Source organism: Oncorhynchus mykiss, chromosome 28, assembly GCF_057628025.1.
Source record: "Oncorhynchus mykiss isolate SJ-2025 chromosome 28, ASM5762802v1, whole genome shotgun sequence".
In the NCBI taxonomy this organism is placed as follows: Eukaryota; Metazoa; Chordata; class Actinopteri; order Salmoniformes; family Salmonidae; genus Oncorhynchus; species Oncorhynchus mykiss.
Window position 1 is genome coordinate 4,412,436 of NC_143049.1, and position 22,862 is coordinate 4,435,297.

General features: G+C 39.8%; 1 long non-coding RNA gene across 1 annotated transcript; it reads right to left on the reverse strand.

Annotated features, from left to right (window-relative positions):
- Positions 1-1,563: 1,563 nt before the first annotated feature.
- LOC149970669 (uncharacterized) lies at positions 1,564-22,627 on the reverse strand. The gene is made up of 2 exons (XR_016492965.1): positions 22,462-22,627; positions 1,564-2,617 (listed from the first exon to the last, which is right to left on the reverse strand). It is a non-coding gene; the product is annotated as an uncharacterized LOC149970669 (long non-coding RNA).
- Positions 22,628-22,862: the final 235 nt, after the last annotated feature.

Sequence of the window (22,862 nt, forward strand, 5' to 3'; positions counted from 1 at the left end):
ACATAGATCCACTGGTTTAGCCATTACACTATCTATATGCTCTACAAGCCAATTAATGTGAGAATGGGTATCTGCATGTCCAATGGGTATCTGCATGTCCAATGGGTATCTGCATGTCCAATGGGTATCTGCAGTTATACTTTATGAAGCTGTTTCACAGACACAGATTAAGTCCTGGACTAAAAAACAGAATAAATGTAGAATTTCCATCCAAAGTGCTTTATATTCCAAGACTATGCTTCATCTGTATCCAGGAAATCAGCCATGTGTGTCTATCCTGGGAAGAATTACCTGAGTTTAAATGTTCATGGATTCTCAGATGGCTGATTCTTGTAGAAACCTAATGTGAAACACAGTAAGATATGAATTCATATATTTCTGATGAAATGGGATCAAATCACCCCGTTGTTTTATATTTAAGCGATGAACATCTTCTCCAACAATGTCACAGTATATTCAAGCAGGAAGTCATAAAAACATTTCCCTGAGGGCCAGCCAATGAAAACATAACAGGAAGTGCCACTGGTCTGTCTCTAGGGTGGTCTGCCATGGGCGAAGCTTTAATGTAGCTAGCTACAGTATGTCCCATACACTGTATGCATCTATTCATAATGACTTACAGACTCACCGACCTACAGTTTGCCTGGAAGGGCATCACACAGAACAGACTTCTGACATATACATAGTACACACAACCACACATCCCAACCTAAAAAGAATTATAGAAACATTTGCTGCGTTTTGGATGTGGTCTTTAAAAAAAGACTTCTGTAGTAACGGCCTCTAAAATATGTCCCATTACCCAGAACTATATTTGTCCCCTAAAATAGATTAAAACAAGACTTCTGTAGTGATGGCCTCTAAAATATGTCCCATTACCCAGAACTATATTTGTCCCCGAAAATAGATTAAAACAAGACTTCTGTAGTAATGGCCTCCAAAATATGTCCCATTACCCAGAACTATATTTGTCCCCGAAAATAGATTAAAAAAAGAAATACACTGCATTGGCTACCCTTTTAGTACCCTCACACGAGTCAGAAAACTGCTTTGCTGCTGTGGAGTACCTTATTACAGCCCCTTAAACAGTGAACATTAGATACTGAACAGTAGCCTTCCTAATGCTTTCTTATCCACTTCTAGGCCTACTCAGAGTGACTACATGTACTGCAGTCATTACAGTAAAGGGCCATAATCAGATGGGGTTAGAGAGAATGGTTCATTGTGATGGTTAACTACCTAAAGAGGGTCTGGCCTTTGTAAACATGTGGTAAAGTTATTGCCTGTGGCATACAACACACAAGACCAGGACCCTGTTTCAGTTCAATCCTCATTTGCTACCTCTGTCAGGGAGTTTTTATCATACAGAATGACAAGTGGCAGTTATTCTTGCCACAGGAAAAACCACTGGCCCTATAGTATAGCTACTGTTTCCACTTCACTACAACTACTTTAAACATCTGACAAAAACAATCCTTTTGAGGGTAATGTTGTTACTACTTGTTACTGATACTGCTATTTCCTGGTGTTGCTGCATCTGCTGAGTAGGATCACATCATTCTCTTTCTCTCTCTCCTTTATCCTTTCTCTCTCTCTGAGCCCAGCAGGATTAAACTACCTGAAGACAGATTTATCCTAACTCCTGTTTGAATATGCAATCACATCTCACTATCACCATGAGGTGAGAAAGATATTTCAGGCTCCATTCGTCAAATCAAAGCCGTGAAAAACAGATTTGCTCATTCGTCTCATCCAAGTAGTAAAATTTGTAAAACTTAATGCTTGAGCCGCAATGGCTGGCATATATCAAAAGGAACAGAAAAGGAGAACTAGTCCATGTGTCTGCCTGTTATATCAGAGAACAATGGGTTAGTAGTGTCAGACAACCACAAAGTATCCTATCTAGTCAAGTTACTTGGTTCGTAGTCCCTCTTTGAAGAGCCCCAAAGCACCATCTGTGTCAACGTCCTCTCTCCTGAGGCCTCTCTCTGTAAATCCTCCTTATTGTCCTCAGCAGCCATAGGCTTTGTCAAACAAAAGACATCAGCAACTCTCACAACGTGGTCAGTTCAGTCTTAAGCAGTAAGCTGCTACTAAACATGTTTCTTCTTCCATTGACTGTGTGTAAGCCAGAGAAATTTGGGATTTGGGACCCAGGCTCTATATATACAGTACCAGTCAAAAGTGTGTACACTCATTCAAGGGTTTATCTTTATTTTGACTATTTTCTATATTGTAGAATAATAGTGAAGACATCAAAACTATGAAATAACACATATGGAATCATGTAATAACCAAAAAAGTGTTAAACAAATCAAAATCTATTTAATATTTTTCAAAGTAGCCACCCTTTGCCTTGATGACAGCTTGGCACACTCTTGGCATTCTCTCAACCAGCTTCACCTGGAATGCTTTTCCAACAGTCTTGAAGGAGTACTCACATATGCTGGGCACTTGGCTGCTTTTCCTTCACTCTTCGGTCCAACTCATCCCAAACCATCTCAATTGTGAGGTCGGGTGATTGTGGAGGCCAGGTCATCTGATTCAGCACTCGATCACTCTCCTTCTTGGTCAAATAGCCCTTACACAGCCTGGTGGTGTGTTTTGGGTCATTGTCCTGTTGAAAAACAAATGAAAGTCCCAAAAAGTACAAACTAGATGGGATGGCGTATTGTTGCTGAATGCTGTGGTTGTCATGCTGGTTAAGTGTGCCTTGAATTCTAAATAAATCACAGACAGTCTCACCAGCAAAGCACCCCCACACCACCACAGCTCCTCCTCCATCCTTCACAGTGGGAACCACACATGCGGAGATCATCGGATCACCTACTCTGCGTCTCACAAAGACACGGGGGAATGGAACCAAAAATCTCAAATTTGGACTTTGGACAGATTTTCCACTGGTCTAATGTCCATAGCTCGTGTTTCTTGGCCCAAGCAAGTCTCTTCTTATTATTGGTGTCCTTTTGTAGTGGTTTCTTTGCAGCAAATCGAACATGAAGGCCTGATTCACACAGTCTAATCTGAACAGCTGATGTTGAGATGTGTCTGTTACTTGAACTCTGTGAAGCATTTATTTGGGCTGCAATTTCTGAGGCCGGTAACTCTAATGAACTTATCCTCTACAGCAAAGGGTCTTCCTTTCCTGTGGTGGTCCTCATGAGACCAGTTTCATCATAGTGCTTGATGGTTTTTGTGATTGCACTTGAAGAAATGTTCAAAGTTCTTGAAATTTTCCGGCTTAACTGACCTTCATGTCTTAAAGTAATGATGGACTGTCGTTTCTCTTTGCTTACAGTGCCTTGCGAAAGTATTCGGCCCCCTTGAACTTTGCGACCTTTTGCCACATTTCAGGCTTCAAACATAAAGATATAAAACTGTATTTCTTTGTGAAGAATCAACAACAATTGGGACACAATCATGAAGTGGAACGACATTTATTGGATATTTCAAACATTTTTAACAAATCAAAAACTGAAAAATTGGGCGTGCAAAATTATTCAGCCCCCTTAAGTTAATACTTTGTAGCGCCACCTTTTGCTGCGATTACAGCTGTAAGTCGCTTGGGGTATGTCTCTATCAGTTTTGCACATCGAGAGACTGACATTTTTTCCCATTCCTCCTTGCAAAACAGCTCGAGCTCAGTGAAGTTGGATGGAGAGCATTTGTGAACAGCAGTTTTCAGTTCTTTCCACAGATTCTCGATTGGATTCAGGTCTGGACTTTGACTTGGCCATTCTAACACCTGGATATGTTTATTTTTGAACCATTACATTGTAGATTTTGCTTTATGTTTTGGATCATTGTCTTGTTGGAAGACAAATCTCTGTCCCAGTCTCAGGTCTTTTGCAGACTCCATCAGGTTTTCTTCCAGAATGGTCCTGTATTTGGCTCCATCCATCTTCCCATCAATTTTAACCATCTTCCCTGTCCCAGCTGAAGAAAAGCAGGCCCAAACCATGATGCTGCCACCACCATGTTTGACAGTGGGGATGGTGTGTTCAGCTGTGTTGCTTTTACGCCAAACATAACGTTTTGCATTGTTGCCAAAAAGTTCAATTTTGGTTTCATCTGACCAGAGCACCTTCTTCCACATGTTTGGTGTGTCTCCCAGGTGGCTTGTGGCAAACTTTAAACAACACTTTTTATGGATATCTTTAAGAAATGGCTTTCTTCTTGCCACTCTTCCATAAAGGCCAGATTTGTGCAATATACGACTGATTGTTGTCCTATGGACAGAGTCTCCCACCTCAGCTGTAGATCTCTGCAGTTCATCCAGAGTGATCATGGGCCTCTTGGCTGCATCTCTGATCAGTCTTCTCCTTGTATGAGCTGAAAGTTTAGAGGGACGGCCAGGTCTTGGTAGATTTGCAGTGGTCTGATACTCCTTCCATTTCAATATTATCGCTTGCACAGTGCTCCTTGGGATGTTTAAAGCTTGGGAAATCTTTTTGTATCCAAATCCGGCTTTAAACTTCACAACAGTATCTCGGACCTGCCTGGTGTGTTCCTTGTTCTTCATGATGCTCTCTGCGCTTTTAACGGACCTCTGAGACTATCACAGGGCAGGTGCATTTATACGGAGACTTGATTACACACAGGTGGATTGTATTTATCATCATTAGTCATTTAGGTCAACATTGGATCATTCAGAGATCCTCACTGAACTTCTGGAGAGAGTTTGCTGCACTGAAAGTAAAGGGGCTGAATAATTTTGCACGCCCAATTTTTCAGTTTTTGATTTGTTAAAAAAGTTTGAAATATCCAATAAATGTCGTTCCACTTCATGATTGTGTCCCACTTGTTGTTGATTCTTCACAAAAAAATATAGTTTTATATCTTTATGTTTGAAGCCTGAAATGTGGCAAAAGGTCGCAAAGTTCAAGGGGGCCGAATACTTTCGCAAGGCACTGTATTTGAGCTATTCTTGGTCTTGGACTTACCAAATAGGGCTATCTTCTGTATACCACCCCTACCTTGTCACAACACAACTGATTGGCTCAAACGCGTTAAGAAGGAAAGAAATTCCACAAATTTACTTTTAACAAGGCACACCTGTTAATTGAAATGCATTCCAGGTGACTACCTCATAAAGCTAGTTGAGAGAATGCCAAGAGTGTGCAAAGCTGTCATCAAGGCAAAGGGTGGCTATTTGAAGAATCTCAAATCTAAAATATTTTGATTTGTTTAACTGTTTTTTGGTTACTACATGATTCTATATGTGTTATTTCACAGTTTTGATGTCTTCACTATTATGATACAATGTAGAAAATAGTTTTTTTTTTTTTTTTTTAAAGCATTGAATGAGTAGGTCTGTCCAAACTTTTGACTGGTACTGTATATACAGTTGATGTCGGATGTTTACATACACTTGTTTTTCAACCACTCCACAACTTTCTTGTTAACAAACTATAGTTTTGGCAAGTCAGTTAGGACATCTACTTAGTGCATGACACAATGAATTTTCCAACAATTGTTTACAAACAGATTATTTCTCTAATAATTCACTGTATCACAATTCCAGTGGGTCAGAAGTTTACATACACCAAGTTGACTGTGCCTTTAAACAGTTTGGAAAATTCCAGAAAATGATGTCATGGCTTTAGAAGCTTCTGATAGGGTAATTGACATCATTTGAGTCAATTGGAGGTGTACCTGTGGATGTATTTCAAGGCCTACCTTCAACCTCAATGCCTCTTTGCTTGACATCATGCGAAAATCAAAAGAAATCAGCCAAGACCTCCAAAAAAAAAATGTAGACCTCCACAAGTCTGGTTCATTCTTGGGAGCAATTTCCAAATGCCTGAAGGTACTACATTCATCTGTACAAACAATAGTACACAAGTATAAAGACCATGGGACCACGCAGCCGTCATACCTCTCTACTTGAGATGAACGAACTTTGGTGCGAAAAGTGTAAGTCAATCCCAGAACAACAGCAAAGGACCTTGTGAAGATGCTGGAGGAAACAGGCACAAAAGCATCTATATCCACAGTAAAACAAGTCTTATATCGACATAACCTAAAAAGTCACTAAGCAAGGAAGAAAAAAAGCCAGACCACGGTTTGCAACTGCACATGGGGAAAAAGTACTTTTCTTTTTGAAGAAATGTCCTCTGGTCTGATGGAACAAAAATAGAACTGTTTGGCCATAATGACCATCGTTATGTTTGGAGGGAAAAAGGTGGAGGCTTGCAAGCCAAAGAACACCATCCCAACCGTGAAGCACGGGGTGGCAGCATCATGTTGTGGGGGTGCTTTGCTGCAGGAGGGACTGGTGCACTTGAGGGAGGAAAATTATGTGGATATATTGAAGCATCATCTCAAGTCATCAGTCAGGAAGTTAAAGCTTGGTCGCAAATGGGTCTTCCAAATGGACAATGACCCGAAGCATGCTTCCAAAGTTGTGGCAAAATGGCTTAAGGACAACAAAGTCAAGGTATTGGAGTGGCCATCACAAAGCCCTGACCTCAATCCTATAGAGAATTTGTGGACAGAACTGAAAGAAGCGCGTGTGAGCAAGGAGGACTACAAACCTGACTCAGCTACACCAGCTCTGTCAGGAGGAATGGGCCAAAATCCACCCAACTTATTGTGGGAAGCTTGTGGAAGGCTACCTGAAACATTTGACCCAAGTTAAACAATTTAAAGGTAATGCTACCAAATACTAATTGAGTGTATGTAAACTTCTGACCCACTGGGAATGTGATGAAAGAAATAAAAGCTGAAATAAGTCATTCTCTCTACTATTATTCTGACATTTCACATTCTTAAAATAAAGTGATGATCCTAACTTACCTAAGACAGGACATTTTTATTACACGTCAGGAATTGTGAAAAACTGATGTGAACTTGTAAACTTCCGACTTCAACTGTATATTATAGGCAGCCTGCCTCGTTCCTTTCTACACCCAAACCACTAGCCTAGGTATCAGTCTCTTGGCTCAGGTTAAAAGTAGTACATAATACAGGGAATAGAGTGTCAATTCAGATTTGCATCACTGTAGCACTGTAAAACCCAGATCTGAAAGATCTCTAAGTTAGTAGGTTCAGACATCTGTAGTGTCTGGCTCCAGAGGGGGGCAACAAACAATCCGGGGGTGGTGAGACAGACAGAGAAGAGACCCAGACAGACAATTACTGTGCAGGTATGTCGGTTATATCCACCTAGGGCTGGCCAGAGGAAATGGAAGGGTTTATGATGCCATAAAAGAGGGCCAGAAGAGAGGTCTCAAGGAACCGGTTGTCTCAGGACTGTAGGTTGTCTATGACCATAAAATACTCCTGTGGTTTTACCTCCCCCAGGCTACAGAAACTGCCACTGCACTGTGTGCTGCTGCTACTGTGCAGGAACAATTATAGTAAAGTCTATGTCTGGCTGGTAAGACTGGAACAACATGTTTTTTTGTGTTACATCCGATACTGTACTGTATATGGCTCCAAAACTAACAAAGACATTGGGTCTGACTTTTTTGCTGACTACGTGTCTGTGTTACATGTAAATAGAGATGTAGGCTTCAATTATTTTGTAAATGTAATTTTTTTTAAAAGTAGAAGTATAAATAATTTAAAATTGCTTATATTAAGCAAACAAGATGGTACGTTTTTTAAAATGTATTTACGGATAGCCAGGGGCACACTCCAAATGAAGCATAGTGAGTCCTCCAGATCAGATGTAGTAGGGATGACCAGTCCTGTCCTGCTAAGCATTCAAAATGTAACGAGTACTTTTGGGTGTCAGGGAAAATGTATGGAGTAAAAATGACATTATTTTCATTAGGAATGCAGTGAACTAAAAGTAAAAGTTGTCAACAAGTAAAGTAAAGTACAGATGACCCCCAAAGTTGTGCTTTTAAGTATTTTTACTTCAGTACTTTACACCACTGACCATTTGTTGTTTCGTAATGTGCAACCAAACATTGCTTACATGTTGTTATTTTCCCATCCAAGAAAACAGGTGATAAAACCCTCTTCATTTTGGACTCACTCCTTACAGTTGCAACCACAAGATAACAAAAACAAATGCTCTTTGGGAAGAATCTTAAGTGCTAGTTAAATGCTACGTACACCTCTCTCTCTCTCTCTCTCTCTCTCTCTCTCTCTCTCTCTCTCTCTCTCTCTCTCACACACACACACACACACACACACACACACACACACGGTCCCTGTTTCCTTTCATCCCCCTCCTCAAGGCCCCCCCCCTTTGTCTGGCGGGAGATGGACGGAACTGTGTGCCGCCGCGTTACGCTGGTCAAAGAACCGGGAACTACTACCACTACCTGCACAGTGGGACTAAATAACAAGAGGAGGAGGAGTAGAGGAACGGGAACGAGGGACGGGTGTGTGTCTTTGTGTGTGCGTGTGTGTAGGAACCGAGAACAGCTGGAGAGGGAAGAGGTTGTGAAATAAAAGCTGTCCAAAAGGGTAGGAGGAAGAAGATGAGGAAGGGTGGGGGGGGGGGGGGGGGGGGGCTGGGTGAGAGAAGCACTACTACATGTAGACCATGGGACCAGGTAGTCTGGATAGAATGAAGACGAATGATAGAGGAGGTCCAGATTTAAGACTATGGCCTGGCGTATTTTGAAGGACCTTTCTTTGTGTAAATAAATGCATTTTGTGTCACTTATGAATGGCCAAATGTACCTTTTCTTACAGTGAAAATGCACCGCTCTTGCCCAAGTAATCTCTCTTTTCGCTCTCTCTCAGACACACCCACACACACATACTCTCTCTCTAGTTATGAGTGTCACTGAGGACATTGAGGGTGAAAGAGGGGAGTCAAACGTTATTTTTCTTCTTTCGTTTCTGCACTTTCCTGCCACCTCAGCAATAGCAAAGGGGTTTGTGAAACTAGGCGGGTTGAAACTCCTCCCTCAACCACCAACTGAATGGTTGACTGAATGTAAAGCTTTACAGTGTATAAGTTACAGCCAGCTCTGTCTTGGCTACGATACTGTACTGTAACACCTCATTAAGTAACATACAGAGAGCTATGCAGTAAGGCAAGGGAAATGAGAGGCAAACAAGGACAAATGGGGGCCTACAAGGTTGTTCTACCACGGGAATTAAACAAATAGAAACTATATTGATACTAAACCTCGCTGCTTAACAGAAACATAGAAGGCCTACTATTAAAATGTCAACATCTGTAAACATTTTTACTTTAAAAAAAGGTGCAATTTAGCAGATGCTCTTGTCCAAAGCAACATACAGCAGTGAGTGCATACAGTACATGTTCATACTGGTCCCCCATGGGAATCAAACCCACAACCCTGGCATTGCAAGCACCATGCTCTACCAACTGAGCCACACAGGACCCTGAGCAACATACCTGCAGCGTCACTTAATTTACAGGCAGAGGCTTTCTATCTGCACCAGAATGACTATTCAAGATGCCCATTTGTATACTTGGTATAAGTGTGCAGGGAAAGCATTGAGTATGGAATTAGGGCAAGTGACCTAAAACTAAAACGTCACTAAAAGGGTTCTTGACTTCATCTCACAGCAGAGACAGAACTGATTGTGTCTTCTGGTTCCCCCCTTTACTCCAACCCAAGTTTAGTTTTGAATCATCCACAAAGAATGCCTGTCATTTCCTGGCATTCCTGCTTCCATGCGAAACCCCCTGTTTCTTTTTGGAACAATGGGAGAGATTCAAAACTTTCCAAATGGAATTTTCTCCAATGGTGACAGTATTACATAGACTCTGATTCCAGTACTAGACTCTGATAGTAGGTACTGACTAACAGGGCCTATATTTTGCCTATTAGCCTATTGTCTGATAACTTTCAAGGCAGCATGAGGAGAGTATCTCAATAAATGGTAGTCTTACAGAATGAGTATCCTGCAGGGATGATAATGGAAATGAGGCTTGCCTTGAGTCTTCATGACCTAACTGACTAGCAGCTCTTTGTCCATTTATTTTAAATGCTGAACATTGGTGGCTCCAGGTTGTTGTAAGAATATCTCTCCATTGCTCCACCATTTTGCCTTTACTGTATCTCTGCTATCTGTTTTGATGCTACGCAGACTTCTGTGGTGTTTCTCAGTTCATTCAGTGTGATACCGTAAGGTGTCAAGGGGAATGAAAGGCGACGCTCACACACCGCAACAGTTTTAGAGTCCGTTTTAGAGAGCAGGTTTTCAGACACAGCTAAGCCGCTCGGGATCTGCCAGGTGAGAGGGGTGAGGAGTCGATGAATTGAGAGATGAATGGGGTGTAATTGGGTTGGGGTGGTACCTCTAACCACCTGATCATGGGTCACTTGGCCCTGGGGAATAGCCAGGTCTTACCTGTTATACAGGTCATTTGTGAAATCAATTTAGGAGGCTCTCACACACACGCATGGGCGAGCACACACACAATTTTTCAGTTATCTGAGATATACCATTTGCATACTGACCCTGACAGCTTTACAATAAAGGGTCAGAGGGACCAAAGGTCAAAGGTGAAATGCCACCGATGTGACCAACCAGCTCCTGGGAACCGGAGCGATGACACAGGAGCGACACCTGGCTAGCTGTAGGGGTACACCTGAGAGTTACCTCAGCCCATTGGGTACACAAGAGATCAGAGGTGACACAGTCATCTATACTGACATAGAGGCTGAAGCCCCAGGCGCAGTGCAGAGGTTCATCCCATTTCCTTAACTCATTAATGTACCTCGACCCTTAACCCCCTCTAAAAATAGCAACTACTTAAAGCCATGTTAGGCCTCAGATAGAGAGGGTTGTGAATTAAAAAACAACTAATGGATTAATTCCATGATTAATTGTTATACTATGGTTACAGCATCCCTGGATACCGGAAATAGTACATCTTTCTTCACAATTGTTTAAATGTAATGTGAAGCTCTGTTTCCCTCCAGAGGGATGGTGTGAATATACAAAGGAAAAAACTGTCAGGTCAGCTCATTGCCTCTGACTGCTTCAATACTGGATGTAGAGTACAGTACAGTTTTCTCCAAGGAGTTTCCTGTTGTTTTTCTCTCTTCTAGGTGATGGCGCTTCATTCTCTTTCATATGTTTAAATGATTTGGGGTAGAAAGCCCAACGAGGAGGATGTGTGTGTTTCATATCCTTCCTATGAACTGTGGACACACACAGGGGCATGTGGGTTTAGGAGGGGTATCTTTAATCATGTGATCATGTAATGGTTAAGCAGCAAATAAAAACGGCACTAAAATGACAGAATAGTCTTTATGGGAAGATTTTTTGTATATATATATATATTTACAATTCATCTACAGTAATTCAGTAATTCTTGTGATTCTATCCAACATGTAATTATTGTGATTCCATCCAAAATGTAATTCTTGTGATTCTATCCAAAATGTAATTCATGACATAGATCCAGATAAGGACATAATTTACCTACAAATAAAGGGTTTACGTGCATTCCTCTGTCAAACTCAGTTCTCTCCTCTCCCTGTAGTGATTAGAGAATGCACTTTGAAACTCAGCACACATATTAGATGGACTGTACCTCCAGGGCGACAGACACTGATCCATCGTTCGCCACAGGGGGAAAGGAGATAGGACAGGACCCACCTGTCTGCTTCTTTCTCCTCTCCAGGAGGAAGACAGGATGGGGTTACCCAAATATCAAATGGAACCCTTTAATAGAAAATATCCTGTCCGTTTAAAACCATTTCCCCTCAAAGCAAAATTACACCCGCCACATGAAGGCATATGCACACACACTGTAAAAAAAATTAAATAATTAAGACTCTTTGGGTGAACTGAAAAAAATGGTGTCAACTGGTTACAAGTAAATAACTTAGGTTTCGTCACTTGAAAAAAAACAAATTTGTCTAAACAAAATATACGATTCAATGCCAACTGTTATATTTGATTATTAACTAACTTAGATTTCATTTTGAAATGAACTGTATTTCTTTCAACACTCACCTTACTTTTCCCCTTTGATTAAACCTAATAAATAACATACAGTGCCTTCAGGAAGTATTAACTCCCCTTTAATTAAACCTAATAAATAACATACAGTGCCTTCAGGAAGTATTAACTCACCTTTGATTAAACCTAATAAATAACGTACAGGAAGTATTAACTCACCTTTGATTAAAACTAATAAATACCATACAGTGCCTTCAGGAAGTATTAACTCCCCTTTGATTAAACCTAATAAATAACATACAGGAAGTATTAACTCCCCTTTGATTAAACCTAATAAATAACATACAGTGCCTTCAGGAAGTATTAACTCCCCTTTGATTAAACCTAATAAATAACATACAGTGCCTTCAGGAAGTATTAACTCCCCTTTGATTAAACCTAATAAATAACATACAGGAAGTATTAACTCACCTTTGATTAAAACTAATAAATAACATACATGAAGTATTAACTCCACTTTGATTAAACCTAATAAATAACATACAGTGCCTTCAGGAAGTATTAACTCCCCTTTGATTAAACCTAATAAATAACATACAGGAAGTATTAACTCCCCTTTGATTAAACCTAATAAATAACATACAGTGGCTTCAGGAAGTATTAACTCCCCTTTGATTAAACCTAATAAATAACATACAGTGCCTTCAGGAAGTATTAACTCACCTTTGATTAAAACTAATAAATAACATACAGGAAGTATTAACTCCCCTTTGATTAAACCTAATAAATAACATACAGTGCCTTCAGGAAGTATTAACTCCCCTTTGATTAAACCTAATAAATAACATACAGTGCCTTCAGGAAGTATTAACTCCCCTTTGATTAAACCTAAAAAATAACATACAGGAAGTATTAACTCACCTTTGATTAAACCTAATAAATAACATACAGGAAGTATTAACCCCCCTTTGATTAAACCTAATAAATAACATACAGTGCCTTCAGGAAGTATTAACTCCCCTTTGATTAAACCTAATAAATAACATACAGGAAGTATTAACTCCCCTTTGATTAAACCTAATAAATGCCATACAGAAAGTATTAACTCCCCTTTGATTAAACCTAATAAATAACATACAGGAAGTATTAGCTCCCCTTTGATTAAACCTAATAAATAACATACAGTGCCTTCAGGAAGTATTAACTCCCCTTTGATTAAACCTAATAAATAACATACAGTGCCTTCAGGAAGTATTAACTCCCCTTTGATTAAACCTAATAAATAGCATACAGGAAGTATTAACTCCCCTTTGATTAACCCTAATAAATAACATACAGTGCCTTCAGGAAGTATTAACTCACCTTTGATTAAAACTAATAAATACCATACAGTGCCTTCAGGAAGTATTAACTCCCCTTTGATTAAACCTAGTAAATAACATACAGGAAGTATTAACTCCCCTTTGATTAAACCTAATAAATAACATACAGAAAGTATTAACTCCCCTTTGATTAAACCTAATAAATACCATACAGGAAGTATTAACTCCCCTTTGATTAAACATAATAAATAACATACAGTGCCTTCAGGAAGTATTAACTCCCCTTTGATTAAACCTAATAAATAACATACAGGAAGTATTAACTCCCCTTTGATTAAACCTAATAAATAACATAAAGGAAGTATTAACTCCCCTTTGATTAAACCTAATAAATAACATACAGTGCCTTCAGGAAGTATTAACTCCCCTTTGATTAGATCTAATAAATAACATACAGGAAGTATTAGCTCCCCTTTGATTAAATATAATAAATAACATACAGTGCCTTCAGGAAGTTTTAGCTCCCCTTTGATTAAACCTAATAAATAACATACAGTGCCTTCAGGAAGTATTAACTCCCCTTTGATTAAATCTAATAAATAACATACAGTGCCTTCAGGAAGTATTAACTCCCCTTTGATTAAACCTAATAAATAACATACTTCGGGAAGTATTAACATCCCTTTGATTAAACCTAATAAATAACATACAGGAAGTATTAACTCCGCTTTGATTAAAACTAATAAATAACATACAGGAAGTATTAACTCCCCTTTGATTAAACCTAATAAATAACATACAGTGCCTTCAGGAAGTATTAACTCCCCTTTGATTAAACCTAATAAATAGCATACAGGAAGTATTAACTCCCCTTTGATTAACCCTAATAAATAACATACAGTGCCTTCAGGAAGTATTAACCCCCCTTTGATTAAAACTAATAAATACCATACAGTGCCTTCAGGAAGTATTAACTCCCCTTTGATTAAATCTAATAAATAACATACAGTGCCTTCAGGAAGTATTAACTCCCCTTTGATTAAACCTAATAAATAACATACAGTGCCTTCAGGAAGTATTAACATCCCTTTGATTAAACCTAATAAATAACATACAGGAAGTATTAACTCCCCTTTGATTAAAACTAATAAATAACATACAGGAAGTATTAACTCCCCTTTGATTAAACCTAATAAATACCATACAGAAAGTATTAACTCCCCTTTGATTAAACCTAATAAATAACATACAGGAAGTATTAACTCCCCTTTGATTAAACCTAACAAATAACATACAGTGCCTTCAGGAAGTATTAACTCCCCTTTGATTAAACCTAATAAATAACATACAGGAAGTATTAGCTCCCCTTTGATTAAACCTAAGAAATAACATACAGTGCCTTCAGGAAGTATTAACTCCCCTTTGATTAAACCTAATAAATAACATACAGTGCCTTCAGGAAGTATTAACTCCCCTTTGATTAAACCTAATAAATAGCATACAGGAAGTATTAACTCCCCTTTGATTAACCCTAATAAATAACATACAGTGCCTTCAGGAAGTATTAACCCCCCTTTGATTAAAACTAATAAATACCATACAGTGCCTTCAGGAAGTATTAACTCCCCTTTGATTAAACCTAATAAATAACATACAGGAAGTATTAACTCCCCTTTAATTAAACCTAACAAATAACATACAGTGCCTTCAGGAAGTATTAACTCCCCTTTGATTAAACCTAATAAATAACATACAGGAAGTATTAGCTCCCCTTTGATTAAACCTAATAAATAACATACAGTGCCTTCAGGAAGTATTAACTCCCCTTTGATTAAACCTAATAAATAACATACAGTGCCTTCAGGAAGTATTAACTCCCCTTTGATTAAACCTAATAAATAGCATACAGGATGTATTAACTCCCCTTTGATTAAACCTAATAAATAGCATACAGGAAGTATTAACTCCCCTTTGATTAACCCTAATAAATAACATACAGTGCCTTCAGGAAGTATTAACCCCCCTTTGATTAAAACTAATAAATACCATACAGTGCCTTCAGGAAGTATTAACTCCCCTTTGATTAAACATAATACATAACATACAGTGCCTTCAGGAAGTATTAACTCCCCTTTGATTAAACCTAATAAATAACATACAGGAAGTATTAACTCCCCTTGACTTTAAAATTGATTCAATTGAGGTTCTGTGTCACTGGGCTTCACACAGCAACCCATAATGTCAAAATTGAATTATGTTTTTAGAAATGTTCATACAATTATCTGTAAAAGTCCCTCAGTCGAACATTGAATTCCAAATACAGATTCAACCACAAAGACCAGGGAGGTTTTCACTGTCAAGTTGTTGTTGATCATTGCTTGACAGCCATTTTGAAGTATTGTTATAGTCATTCAATGCGATTTAAGTCAAAACTGTAACTAGGTCACTCAGGAACATTCAATGTCATCTTGGTAATCAACTCCAGTGTATATTTGGCCTTGTGTTTGAGGTTATTGTCCTGCTGAAAGGTGAATTTGGCTCCCAGCGTCTGTTGGTAAGCAGACTGAACCAGGTTTTCCTCTAGGATTTTGCTGTTGCTTAGCTCTATTTTGTTTCTTTTTATCCTAAAAAAAACTCCCTAGTCCATGCCGATGACAACTATACCCATAACATGATGCAGCCACCACTATGATTGAAAATATGTTGTGAATCCATCCTCAGTTTTCTCTTTTCGCAGCCATTAAACTCTGTGACTGTTTTAAAGTTACCATTGGCCTCTTGCTTGAAAATATGAAGAGTGGTACTCAGTGATATGTTGTGTTGGATTTGCCCCAAATATAATGGTTTGTATTCAGGGCATAAAGTTAATGTCTTTGCCACATGTTTAGCAGTTTTACTTTAGTGCCTTATTGCAAACAAGATTCATGTTTTGTAATATTTGTATTCTGGATAGGTTTCCTTCTTTTCATTCTGTCAATTAGGTTAGTATTGTGGAGTAACTATAATGTTGTGGAGTAACTACATTGTCCTCAGTTTTCTCCTATCACAGCCATTAAACTCTGTAATTGTTCTAAAGTCACCATTGGCCTCATGGTGAAATCCCTGAGCGGTTTCCTTCCTCTCCAGAAACTGAGTTAAAAAGGATACCTGTATCTTTGTAGTGACTGGGTGTATTGATACACCATCCAAAGTGTAATTAATAACTTCATCGTGCTCAAAGGGATATTCAATGTCTGCTTTTTTAAAACATTATTTTCCCTCCAACCAATAGATGCCCTTTGTTGCAAACCTTTGACAGTGCTTGAAGAATTTAAAAAATAACATTGTGCAAATATTGTACATTCCAGGTGTGCAAAGCTCTTAGACACTTACCCAGAAAGACTCACAGCTCTTAGAGACTTACCCAGAAAGACTCACAGCTCTTAGAGACTTACCCAGAAAGACTCACAGCTCTTAGACACTTACCCAGAAAGACTCACAGCTCTTAGACACTTACCCAGAAAGACTCACAGCTCTTAGACACTTACCCAGAAAGACTCACAGCTCTTAGAGACTTACCCAGAAAGACTCACAGCTCTTAGACACTTACCCAGTAAGACTCACAGCTCTTAGACACTTACCCAGAACGACTCACAGCTCTTAGAGACTTACCCAGAAAGACTCACAGCTCTTAGAAACTTACCCATAAAGACTCACAGCTCTTAGACACTTACCCATAAAGACTCACAGCTCTTAGATACTTACCCAGAAAGACTCACAGCTCTTAGAGACTTACCCAGAAAGACTCACAGCTCTTAGACACTTACCCAGAAAGACTCACAGCTCTTAGATACTTACCCAGAAAGACTCACAGCTCTTAGAGACCTACCCAGAAAGACTCACAGCTGTAATCACTGCCAAAAGTGATTCTAACATCTATTAACTCAGGGGTTTGAATACTTAGGTACATTAGATATTTCTGTATTTAATTTTCAATACATTTGCAACAATTTCTAAAAACATGTTTTCACTTTGCCATTATGGGGTATTGTGTGTAGATGGGTGAGATTTCAAAAAATATTTAATACATTTTGAATTCAGGCTGTAACAAAACTAAATGTGAAATAAGTCAAGGGGCTATGAATAATTTCTGAAGGCACTGTAAATACAAACTCAATTTCCTGTTAATCGAGATATGAAGTTGGTTCCATAACATGAAATAATGACCTCAAACACTTTCTTTTCATTAGACTTTCACGTTAACTGGTTACAATATCGTAACCAAATGGTGACCATCTCATCAACAGAAACCTTTCCAGGGTCTCTAGTAGTTATGCTACGTTTGATACAGGAGCTGCGAGGCATGCGTCGAAATCACAAAGCAGTTTACTTATCACTTTATCCGAAGCATGTGATCAACGACGTCCGAAGGTTTGTTTTGTCGAACAACCAACTGATTGGTGTCGGTAGAAGACAAAAAGGCTGAGCATGTACTACGGCTTGTCTGACGTCATCTATAATGTTCTAGTGTACTCTGTGTTGATCAAAGCCTCAAGTAATGAACCTCTTTTCTGTTAATGCTCAATGCTTCAGGTAGCTTTGTTCTCCATCACTACTCTTCACGCCTCGATCACACCTAGAGTGTCTTTGCGCAAAGTGGTACGCAGCATAAACTGGATATGTGCGCAACCAAAGTTCAACATTCACCTTCTGCAACCGTTTCTGTCAAGCCGTCTACGCATGCAAACAGTGTTCCATTGGAAATGAATGTACTTCTGGTGTACCAAAATGCAATTACGATTAACCTATCTATACAAAAGTATGTGGACACCCCATCAAATTAGTGGATGCTGACAGGTGTATAAAATCAAGCACACAGCCATGCAATCTCCATAGAGAAACATTGGCAGTAGAATGGCCTTACTGAAGAGCTCAGTGACTTTCAACGTGACACCGTCATACAGTAGGATGCCACTTTTCCAACAAGTCAATTCGTCAAATGTCTGCCCTGCTAGAGCTGCCCCTGTCAATTGTAAGTGCTGTTATTGTGAAGTGGAAACGTCTAGGAGTCGCTAATTGGTAGGTCACGCAAGCTCACAGAACGGGACAGCCGAGCGCTGAAACACGTTGCGTGTAAAAATCGTCTGTCTGCGGTTGCAACACCAAGGTCCAATCTGCCTCTGGAAGCAACATCAGCACAAGAACTGTTCTTCAGGAGCTTCATGAAATGGGTTTCCATGGCCGAGCAGTGGAGCAGTGGAAATGCGTTCTCTGGAGTGATGAATCACGCTTCACCATCTGGCAATTCGTCGGACAAATCTGGGTTTGGCGAATGCAAGGAAAACGCTAATTGCCCCAATACATAGTGCCAACTGTAAAGTTTGGTGGAGGAGGAATAATAGTCTGGGGCTGTTTTTCATGGTTCGGGCCCCTTAGTTCCAGTGAAGGGAAATCTTAACGCTACAGCATACAATGACATTTTAGATGATTCTGTGCTTCCACATTTGTGGCAACAGTTCAGGGAAGGACCTTTCCTGTTTCAGCATGACAATGGCCCCGTGCACAAAATGAGGGACATACGAACAGTTTTGAGATCGATGTGGAAGAACTTGACTGGCCTGCACAGAGCCCTGACCTCAACCCCATCGGGATGAATTGGAATGCCGACTGAGAGCCAGGCCTAATTGCCCAATATCAGTGCACAATCTCACTAATGCTCTTGTGGCTGAACAATAGCAGCAATCTTCCAACATCTAGTGGAAAACCTTCCCAGAACAGTGGAGGCTATTATAGCAGCAAAGTGGAATGACATTCAGACTCACAGATGGCCAAAAAGAACATCCAAAAGCCACGCCCCCAATAGGCCACACCTCCAATAGGCCACCGCTTCATTGCACCCACTGCTATGCAATGCTAATACGCATGAGCTGTTAAAATAAATTTAGAAGCTTTCATTCAATAAAAAAGAATCACATTGATCTGTCAAATTCACAATCTGATTTCAGACAAGTTGAATAGAACAGGTTAAACGAACCAAATCCTAATTCTGGATCATAACAATCAGAAAAAACACTTCAGATGAACAACAGTGCCGTCCCACTTTTTACAGTGCACACACACACACACACACACACACACACACACACACACACACACACACACACACACTGATCCTCTACATCTTGTCCTACTCTGTCGTTCCTGTGCAGACAACAGACGAGGCTAAAATAAATTACTTGTAACTTAGCCCAGAGAGGATAGAGGAAGTAAGGATACAGTATCTCAGACCATCCTCTCTGCGCCAATCAATATTGTTCAGTCCCTCTGGCCTGCTCTGCCCAGTTCCAAATAACCATGGTTCATCCACCACCAGCACTGTAAGTAGTAATCGACCTCATTGGTGTACTATTCTGTACTACGTTACCTGTTCCAAATAACCATGGTTCATCCACCACCAGCACTGTAAGTAGTAATCGACCTCATTGGTGTACTATTCTGTACTACGTTACCTGTTCCAAATAACCATGGTTCATCCACCACCAGCACTGTAAGTAGTAATCGACCTCATTGGTGTACTATTCTGTACTACGTTACCTGCTGCTATAAATACAGAGTCCTTTTCATTACGTGGAGGATAATGCACTGTCAACAATAGAATAGTCATTACCACATTACCACATTTGTTCACCAACGTTTATATGGAAACACTCCACACATTAAACATCCGCTGCCACGAAGCATCTCTACCCAGACGGCAGAAGAATTTATGCAGATTGCCTCATTAATTAACCTGCATGCAGGCACAAAGAGAGGAACTCCGGCCGTTTGTATTAGATTTCAAAAAGCATCAAAGCATTGCAGGCATTGTAGTCTGGGTATAAAGCAATAGGGTTGCTGATAGAAATGCATCCACATTAGCCATTTTAGTCTAGACTAATAGCTAACCGATTCAACTTTCAGAGACATGAATGGATTGGCAAGAATTCATAAAACCACAAATGTGCATTTCTGCGTTTCTTTATACATTTTGAAGTGAGTAGGCTACAGGCAGACAGATGGTAACAAAACAGTAGCCTAATAACCCCTAGCATATCAATTAAAATCCTGCAATTAGAGCACAACATGGGTCCTATTTTGCCTCCAATCTCAAAAACTTTGTGGGACACGCAGTGCGCAAGAAGCCTTCCTCCTTGTACGTGGGCATTTTGTCAACTACACTCATTAATTCATGAAAGTATTGTACCCTAAGGCTCTTCTTTGATTTTATCTAGCCTAACTCTAACAAATTATTTTTACGAGGACCTTACTGCGCCTGCGTAGGTGTGCCCACCGCGCCACCACTCTGCGCCCAATGCGGTGCACCAACTAGAGAACATTGTGCACTGACCTGTGACTGTGCGGTAACCGGAGAGAGGGAGGGAGGGGGTGGTCACTGACAGACGGAGGGAGGGAGACTGTTGATCATTCGTCTGGACTTCAGGTGTCTCTCGTCTGCTTGGCTGGGCTGCGGTTGGTCGGGGGATGTGTATGATATATACTGTAGACAAAGCTGGTGTGTCCAGGCCACGAGGCTCTCTATAGGTTTGACTTTATTATGGCCCTGATAAACTCTTGTTATGGATGGGATGGTTCATTTAAATCCTTTAGAAGCCCATTCTGGCCCCATTTAAAAAATTTAATCAATACTATCTCAAGATTTCTAGATACTACCTCATAATTTCAACATTTCCAGATACTAGTTCAAAATTGCGAGATACCAAGTCAAAATTTCAAGATGCCTAAGTAAAAAATGCAATATACTTTCTCAAACTTATAGGACACGTTTCTTCATTTGTAACATTGTGTGGTCATTTCAGAGGTGTCATCACAGGAGTGTTTTCCTGGGGCCCAGAGTTTTCCGTGAACTGGTAGGCTAACCTAACTAGGTAAAACTCCGGACCTTAGTTGTAGGGTATGACAGTAATAAATCAGCTGTAAAACGGTTTTATATGGGCTATGATGGGACCAGATTTGTTCGAATCAGTTAATATGCTTCTCTAGGCTACCTGCAGCTGTGGTTGTTGTCAGTAGGCTACAGTTGATCAGACTGAAGCACAGGATAAGAGTTGGGGCAAATGCCAGCTCGCCATACATTTTCCAGCGACCCTGCTGTGCCGATGTCTGCAACGTGGATAGATGGAAATAACGCTCCAAATGAAGACACAAATACTATATGTATGTTCTAGTATCCCACATTTTGATTTGCAGTAGGTATCTCGACATTTCGACTTAGTATCTCAACATCTTCAGATAGTATCTCCACATTTTGAGATACTATCCCCAAAAACGTGAGATACTATCTCGAAACTCTGATTTACATATCTCGAAATGTTGAGATAGTACAGACATTAAAAAAACAATTGTGGCGGGAATGAGCTTCCATAAAATCCAATGCTCATTGTGCCAGACGGGTTTAATGTAACTCCTGTACTGCACATCTGTATTCTGCCAACTGATAGCTTCCAGAGTTCACACCCTGATTAAAATGCTGAGGTTTCTCAATATCAATTGCAACCCACACTTTGAGAGGAGAAAAATATAGCCAATTTATTCAAACAATGGTTCAAATTGAAATTAATGTTGATGTATGGGATTAGATTAAACGCAAACAAACAGAGAAAAGCTTTCGACATATGGACAAAGGCATAATAGGCAAATCCAGAACTTTACGAAAAAGTTGCATTGGTCGATGTGCGCAGATGTGCCAGAATCCTTATAAAATAGATAGTGAGCAATTATTCGGACATGCATAATAAGCTATAGGAAGCATAGGCGCTGATGTCATTTCGAGACGTGCTCACGAGTTGTCCCGGTTCTTTATAGCCGCCAATAACGGGAGCTCGAGCGTGCCGATCCCAGACTGGCGGGCGGATAAGCACCCTCCTAGAGGTCACCGAGTTTAAGCGCACTTATTTATTTATTAAAGGAAGTGCTAAACCGACCAGTCTCCATGGTTAACGGTTAAATCATATCAGCAGATAGTTTCATTGCATTGATATAGCTTACTCATTTTCTCTCAACGACAACGTAGCTTCCGAGAAGGCGGTGTGCGTTAAACGCATGGAAACCGTAACTATTCTGCATCCGTTATAAACAATAGCCTACAATATGTTATTTTCCTGATTTCTGGATATAAACAATATTCTACATGATTTGGAATTTGTTTTTATAGATTTTTTTATTCGAAACATGCGAATATATGTCCTTGAAAAGAAACAAAAAACACTGAAAATATAGTCACAAGATAAATAATTGCAATACTTACGAATCATTTCAATTCCTGCAAAGCAGCTGGATGAAAGCTCCTTTAAAAAATATATGTTATTTGATATTGAGCATCAATTCTCAACTGTAGACGGATTCCTTGAAGTCTGCCACAGTGGCATTCTCACCGCATCCCATCCCGTAGTATCGCTGTGCTGCCCACGTCTGAATCGAAGTCCACCCGGCCTGTGTTGAGACAGGAGGACTTCAGGTCACATGGCTCAACAGGACTGTCATGATTGGACGAGACACGGTAGTTTAATAAATTATCTGTTTCTCATTGGACAGTAAGGGGGAAGGCGAGGGGGAGTGGGGAGAACTTCGTGCGTAAAGAATTCGCGGAGAGAAATCGGGTGGGGTGAAGTGAATATATTAATAGAAACATAGAACGGAGAATATATT